Consider the following 8093-nt stretch of genomic DNA (forward strand, 5'->3'; position numbering starts at 1 on the left):
CGCTTCTATGCAAATCTCTGTGTTAAGTGGTTTTTGATGTTTAATTCTACGTATTCAAAAGATTATTGCAGCATTAATGAACAGCTTATTACTGTTGGTGTGGCAGGCTCTATCAGGTGGTTTTTTGTTTTTAACGTGTGAGCAAATCTTCAGCCTTGGGGATGACGAGCTATGTTTTTGTTGTTAGTTTTGGGCTCTACCAAGTATTCGGAAGAGGGGGCTGAACAGGAAAAGGGAGAGTTTGCTCATTGTCTTGATCTCAGGTTAGAGTCAATTCTTGAGGAATCAATTCTTGAGGTTCTCTAAGAAGCAAATATCCACAGGATTGGTGCTGTGCCCCAGCTTTTAAACAGAATATTGGAGGAAGCTGTTCGGCCTGCCACAACTCCAAGAGTTCTCATTCTTCCTTCAGAATAGGTGCCACAGCCTCACCACCTTCTTGAATGAGCCTCTGGGCTCCAGCACTCCTGTATTCACAACAAGAGCTCTGCCCAGTGAGTCCATACTGAGACAGAATACTGAGCAGAGGCTTGTATGCTCTTCAGGGACTAATGCACCCCAAGAAGTATTTGCAGTGACACCAAATACCCTTTTCAAAACACCGTAGGATTTATTAGTCAACGGGCATCAATTCTTGGAGCTTCCGCTAACCAATCCTTGGTTTTAGGTGAAGTTCCTGAATGAAGGAATTGCCTGTGTGCCGTTTGTGACAATCTCTGTTCTAGGACAGGTCTATATGTGCAAATAAATCAAATTACACTTAGAGTGTACCCAGAATGTGTCATGGACTTCTTCTCCACTGGGAACCCTACCTGTAAGTCCCTGGGGAGCTGCAATGGCTTGATAGAGGGGCAACATTATTATTACACAAGGTCTCATAATGAAAAGATTCTTTTAAACCTAGATTCACTGAAAAAGTCCTTACTTTTTATTTGTTTTCTTTTTTAGGAAAACATCTGGACACTATCCGTAAGTTCCATTTTTCTTCTGGTAAAACCAATGTTAACCTATGAAAGTTTTTTGAATGAATGTGACAATGTCAATTTGAAAATAACAAGTAGTACCACTAATACGAATAGCATAACTTGTTATGTGGGTAATGGGCAGGAAGCCGGTACTGTACCTGTGTCTGCAGTGAGGCAGCATGGAGTGGGTGACCAGAGGGACTGTGCACTTGATGCCCATGGCAGAAATGGCTCCAGGCCAGCTCCATATAAACAACTATGGAGACGGACTGGTGGCAGCCCAGGATCCAAGTGAGGATGTGGCCACTGGGGTCAGAATTATACACAGCGAGTGCCAGCAGCCCCGCCATGTAGGCGATGCATCTGAGTTATAATTGTGACCTTTCATCTAGCTCAAGGCTGGAATAATGGCCACTGAAAGACTTCTGAGCTGCCTTCTGCCTTTCCTTATACAGCTGCACCAGGCTAGCTTCAGCAGTGTGAACAGCCGCCCTGGTGCAAGTCACTTATTCTGAGTTCAACCCCTAGGATTGTAGTGATGCAAAACAGTGCACACAGTGTAGACAGGCCTAAATGATCAATGATTGGGAGGGCAGGCACCTAAGAGAAGCTTTTAAGGGTGTCTTTTTCTTTCTGTTTATTTAGGTAAACTTCACACAGAGCTCGGTAAAGGCATTTTTTGTTTTGTTTTGTTTCTCTCTAATGCAGTCTTTTCTGTGATCTTGAATCCTATTAATACTGCATTTGTCACTGCTTTTGATACTGCTTCATTCTCATCCTTATCTATGTTTGCTTTCAGAGTGGAGAAGATCCCTTGGTGATGCAGGTAATGACAACTCATATGTAATCAATGGGAGATCCTGCACCTTTCACTGTACAAAAAATAAAGAGAAAAGTGTAATATGATATTTTCCCTGTTCAGAGAAGTGAGGGCCTTGAGATTCAAAGGAGAGAGAGGAATGGATCACCACAATACACCCTCATTACACGTTGCTCCCATAATTCTGGAAACAATCCCTGTTCTGAGTGACTGAGAATTATTGTTTCTTAGGGTCCCAGCCCTAATGTCAGTTAGCGGAATAAGAGTGAGCAGACCCAAGAGTTCAAACCAAGGAGTAACTCTAATCAGTATTCAACGTCCGCTTCTTTTCTCTTCTCCCCTTTTAACTCTCTCCATCAAATCCCAATTTTCTGCTCTTTTTAACCATCTTTTTCTCCATGAATTCATTTCTAAACCCTCTTTCTCCTCCCTCCACAACTAACTTTCTTCTCTTGTAGAAGTTCCTTGGTTGTATATCAAAGTTTCAATTTAAAAAATGAAATCTGGAGTGATAATTCTCTATGTCTGGCCTTGATGACTAGCTGCAGAATTTTATTTAGGGATATATAGTATCTTTTAATTCACTACAAATCTTAGATATGTGGTAGGATGGAGCAGTCATCATGCTGGTATCAACAAGAGACATCCAAGCTCAAAGATTTTAAAACTGAGAGGGAGGGCACTTCAGGGAAAAGATAATTGTCACTATGTGAATGATGTGAATGGAAATCTCTGGGGCTTCCCTGTGATTATGAGGTCTCTAGTCCACTTCATGGGGAGAAGTGGAGTGGATATTCTGAGTCTCAGGCTCAGCTCAGCAAACTTTCTCCTTCTGTCACTTGCCTTGGGAATGACTCTATTGTACATGCTGGTGAGATCTCGGACCTGTCCCCATTCAGAGCCAGGTAAATCCCAGAGAAAGGAGATTTCCTGATTCACGCTCCAGCTGGGCAGTTTCTGTCACTGACACTATCAAACCCTCCCCCAGGGCTGAGCTCTGCCCCTAACGCTCTGATTCTCTCTCCCCAGCGAATGTGACTCTGGATCCAGGCACGGCTCATCCCAACCTCGTCCTGTCTGAGGATGTGAAAAGTGTGAGATATGCAGACAAATGGCAGGATCTGCTCAACAACCCTGAGAGATTTGACACTGATCCCTGTGTGCTGGGCTGTGAGGGATTCACCTCGGGGAGACATTACTGGGAGGTGGAGGTGGGGGATGGGGTATACTGGGCTGTGGGGGTGGCCAGAGAGTCTGTGAGGAGGAATGGATGGATCCACCCTAGCCCTGAGGAGGGGATCTGGGCTGTGCGGCAGTGGATGGGTCAGTTCCAGGCTCTCACCTTCCCTGAGACCCCCCTGCCCCGGCGCCGGGTCCCCAGCAGGATCCGGGTGTGTCTGGACTGTGACCGGGGGCAGGTGACATTTTTCGATGCTGGTGACTAGGCCCCGATCTTCACTTTCCCGCCGGCCTCTGTCCCTGGGGGGAGAATCTGCCCCTGGCTCCGGGTGTGGCCAGGATCCCAGCTCAGACTGTGTCCCTGAGACACTGGGGACCCTCTCTAGCCGCACACACTTTAGTGTCTATGACCTTGGAGGACCCCCATCTACCGAGTCCCAGGCCCTTCATCTCTATGATCCCTGGAAGCTCCTTCCCCCTCCCTGCAGCACCAGGGATAGGAGGGGGAGGAGGGTGAAGAACCCCTGGAGCTGCAGAGGGGCCCTGAGGGGCAGATGTGGGGCTGGGCAGGGGCAGAATTAACAGCCGGGCTGGGGACAGGCAGACGTAGGGGTGGCCGGACCCAGCATTAATTAATGAGGTTTGGGGGTTGGGAGAAGCTGGAAGCTCCACAGCGGCAGGGCGGGTTTGTACAATCTGTGGGGTTAGATCTCACTGGGGCTCCCAGCCAGAGCTCCTGCCGCAGGGCCACAGTCACCTTCCTCTGTCACTGCAGGGCTGGCACCACAGTGATTGTCACACACACACATGCAGGGGATGGGCAGGGAGAGTTCAAAACTCACAGGATCACCCAGATACAGTCTGTGTTGTTTGAAACCTCATGTTTTGCAGGTTCAATTTCACAACTTTTGGTTCTGACTCATGATTTTTAACTTCTGGGTCTGGCAACGCTGCAGAGCCCCTGGGTCCAGGGTAGGTTGAACCAGAGCAAATAGAGGAAAGAAAAGGGAAAGATAAAATAAACAGGGTCCTGGAGAAATGGTGTAAAATAGCTATGAAAACAATGAGAGGAAAACACTCTGAAGAGGGGAACCAGCCAGAGGCAGTGAGAGGGGAAGGGATAAACTGAGGGAGATAATGGAGAACATGAGTGGGGAATGCTCTGTGACAGGGATCAGAGGAAAGTGGAAGAGAAACAGAAATAAACAGAACTGGGAAATGTGGTCTAGAAAAATGGTGAGTAAGAGTGAACAGTATGAAAGAAAAGGGAACACAAAAGGGACAGAGAGATTTATAAAACGTCACCGAAGATGAGACTGCAACTCATTAATTGCACAGGTCACTTCCTTGACTTTGTTGCCATTTTAGTGTCATTAAAAAAAACTGTTCCCAAATCTGTGTCTCTTCTCCGTTGCTGGGTTATTGAAGCTACTTCTTAGCTCCTTTTCAATCTGACGAGTATTTACATTAAATTACATTACATTAAAGCATACAAGACAATTCTGATTTATTTTGTTAATTTCCCAGATGCAGTTGTTGGTGGTAGAATCGTGGGATTTGCTTCCCTACTTGGTTGTGAACCTTAAGCACCAACAGGGAATATACCGGCATGTCCCTATGATGTGAGCTGAGACTTTACTGTGATAAATTTGTAAGCCAGGTCTGAGTGTCTCAGTGGCACTCTCCCTGCTCAGCAGCTGAAAGTGGGGCACTTTATTTGGATGGGCTTTGTATCTGCATGAGTACAAGTAAGTATTTAGCATAACTTACCTAGGTGCTGAGCATAATGGGAAATGGTTAGCAGGGCTGGTTTTGGGCTACAAACCACTTTTGTGTTAACTGCTGGGGTAATGAAATGTGTCCTTCAGTTGTATGAACAGATGTCAGCAAAACCATGCTTAGTCTATTATGATAAAATCTGCACCCTAAACTAAACAGAGCTCCACAAGGGTGGCAGACAGATGTTTCAGCCTGGAAAAGATAGAGCAGTCTCTTATAGGGATGGCCCTGGTCTTGGCTCTGCATGGAGTGACTCGCCTCCCATTGTTAAATGATAGAATTGATCACTTCTCTTGGAGTCTTTTGTTTCTTGAAAGCAGGGACATTGTCTGTGTGTCAGCAGAAGGTTCACCCATGAGCTGAAGTCACTAAGAGCTGGACCAGTAGAGGATCTGGGAAACCTTGCCTGACAACTAACAGAGTTGAGTGAGTGACAGCCAACTCTGGTGGGAGGCTGGCACAGTTGGTGCCACCCTGGTCAGCAGTTGGCAGAGGGGCTGGTACAATCGGTGCCAGCCCGGTGCAGTGAGCGGGAGCCAGGTGGTCGGTGCCAGCGGTCGGTGGGAAACAGACATGGTCGCTGCCAGCGGTTGGGGACTCAGCGAGGCCTGAAGGCAGTAGGAGACAGCAGCAGAGGGGACCTGGTCAAGCCCGTGTCGGACAGGAGCGGCATAGGAGGTGGAGCCACCCCCAAGAGGTGGACATTGCAACCACCCCGGTCAGTACAGGGGGAAAAAGGAAGGAAGAGGCGAAGGACATGCCCTGTACCCTGGGATGGGTTTGGTTCATTGAGTTCATGAACTCTGTTTGCACTGTTCCCCAAACCAGTGCTGTGTTACCTCTCTTTTGCTATTAAAAAGTTTCTTTCTACACTCAGACTCTGTGCTTGCGAGAGGGGAAGTATTGCCCTTTGGGGGCGCTCAGGGGATAGTGTGTAATTTCCTAGGTGACAGGTGGGGGCTCGAGCCAGTTTGGTGTTGTATCATTGAGAGGGACCCCTAGATATAGAACCCGGCCCTTGCTGCTGCCGACGCGGTCTGGCAGAAGGGTTAAATGTTGCTCTCCCAGCCTGTGCTCTGCCTCTTGTCCTGTATCTACTCACATCAATCAGGAGTTGCTCAGCTGTGCTCTGCAGAGAGGTGACTGGTTGCACAGGGTGCAATCCATGAAAGGACTTAGGTGTTGCAATGCTGAGCGTCTCAGGGCCTAATTTTTAGACAGCTAGAAAATCACAGGAACAGCACTGATCTTCAGCACTGAGCAGGGTGACTAAACTCCCTGTACAATGCATGGGCGACACCGGTACCTTACAGCGTGATTCACAAAAGCCAGCTCACGAGGTGGGGAGCCGTCTAAGCCAGCTAATGGGAGAGGCCAACAAAGGGGGAAAGGAGTCCTAATTCCTGCCCCTCTCTCACAGATAGGTGCCTAAATCTGTGCTGCAGTGGGGCATCTATCTCTGCTTAGCAATCCACAAAGGGGAACCCAGGGCCTCATGTCAGATGTCAGATGGCTCAGGCGCCTAAAGCATTTCTTTCTGGAGTGAATTAGGCACCTGCCTCGCTCCACACAAAATGTGTGCACGGGAGGGGGAAGGAGGGGGTGTTTTTGGTGATGTCACCCACTTTATAACTTTTATTTCTTGCTTTGAAAAGAGTAAAGTAGAATTTAGTTTCTCAAACTCCCCATGTCCCTGGTTTTGAATAATGGGGGGGGGGGAGGAAATGGTCTTCAATGGTCACAGAGGCTGTCTGGGAAGCCTCTTCAAGGTGTTATTTTGCCGGCCCTGAGCTCCACAGACGGCAGATTCTGGATGTGATATTTTCTTAGAGTGCCCAGGATTGTGAATCACCTTGTTAACCCCCTGCCTCAGCGAGAGAGAGACGAGCTTCTGCTTAACTGGGTGTTGGTTCCCGGTCACCCCCAGCCATTTAGCTCCCCACACAATCTCCCTAGGGCTAGGCTAGTCCTGACTTTGCCTTGCAGGTTAACAGTAAGGTTCATCCTAGTCATTGAGCTCCTCTGAAGTGTCCTTCTGTAGCGTCCAGCTCCTCTCCACTGGACACTCAGAAATTCCCAGGTAAGTGCCCCCAAAGGGACAACATGTGCACCAGATCGTTTGATTCAACTTAGGATCAGCTCTAGTATAACATCAAAGTGCTGAGATATATTTTTAGTGAAAACAAACAGGAATTTATTAACTAAGATTTGAAAAAGTGAGCAAAGGAATAAGACCAGCAGGTTAGATATAAAACACAAGGTATAACAGGACTGAGATAGTCTGAGCTTAACTTTAACAAGTAAAATCCATATCAAAAACCTTCTCCCAGGATCACCATCTACCACAGCTGGGATCCCTTTTCCATGAATGCAAAACATGCTCTCCTGTTTGCTTCCTCACGGAAGGATGGCAGCTCTTCTTGTCATCCAGTTCTAGTCCAGTAAACCCCTGGAGTGCATCTTCTACCCCCGGCACCCCTATTGTTTGTTCTGAGTGCTCTTCTTTTGTTTCTATAAGAAAACTGGGCTTCAATTGTGTTCATCTATAATGCTAATCTACATATGAACCGTGGGAGACAGCTGACTAGATATCCCTTTGTCCAGCAAAACCTGTTTATCAGCCCTGCTTTGATTCATGCTTTAAAACATATATATAAACATAGTTCCTTCAAGATCACCTGCCCCTACTTCGCGTAATGATTAGGAGGATCTGTATGACAGGAGCCTTCATTACAGACCTCACATGACCCGTTGTGGATAAATAGTATGAAAGCAATGCATTAGGTGTAATGAGTTTGTCAGGCTTCATCCTAGAACGAAGCACTCTTTTCCAGTGGCCACTGAGGGGTTCTTCGGGTCATACGAGAGCTGCCAACTCCTCAGGTTTTCTTCTATGGGCCTGTGAGGAAAATCCATCAACTGCAAGGAAAATCCCCGCTGGCTGTCATCTCCCATTTCCCTGCCTCCTGTGGAAGTAGAGCCAATGAGCCTGGGGAGGCATTTTTTTGAACCTTGTTGGCGCAGTTGTGGATGGAAATGGTAACAGTGTGTTTTGTAAGGGGCTCGGAGGTCTACTGATGAAAAGTGCTATCTAAGAGCCAGGCAGTGTTTTGATTTATTTTTGGCCTGGCAAAGTGAGGCCCAGCACTTAACTCGACGGCCTTTGTCTGTTTGGGGTGATGCAAAGGCTTTGGATTGCATCTGATCCATTCAAACTTTCATGGAACGTTCTAGGCAGCCATGGGGAGAAGGCTGATGATTTGGGTGAAAATTTGAAAACTATAGGGGGAAATGGGGGCACTTGGGGCACAGCAGACCCATCTGCGTCAGCCAGGTCTGCCATTGTCGAC

At 47.4% G+C, this 8093-nt stretch overlaps 1 long non-coding RNA gene across 1 annotated transcript; it reads left to right on the plus strand.

Moving 5' to 3' along the window:
• The first annotated feature begins 852 nt into the window (after nucleotides 1-852).
• LOC137149590 (uncharacterized) lies at nucleotides 853-3030 on the plus strand. Its single transcript, XR_010918808.1, has 4 exons — nucleotides 853-969; nucleotides 1611-1631; nucleotides 1765-1791; nucleotides 2815-3030. It is a non-coding gene; the product is annotated as an uncharacterized lncRNA (long non-coding RNA).
• Nucleotides 3031-8093: the final 5063 nt, after the last annotated feature.

The sequence above is a fragment of the Emydura macquarii genome, unplaced genomic scaffold (genome assembly GCF_026122565.2).
Source record: "Emydura macquarii macquarii isolate MOO-44397 ecotype Brisbane River unplaced genomic scaffold, CSIRO-AGI_Emac_v2 contig_772, whole genome shotgun sequence".
Taxonomy (NCBI): Eukaryota; Metazoa; Chordata; order Testudines; family Chelidae; genus Emydura; species Emydura macquarii.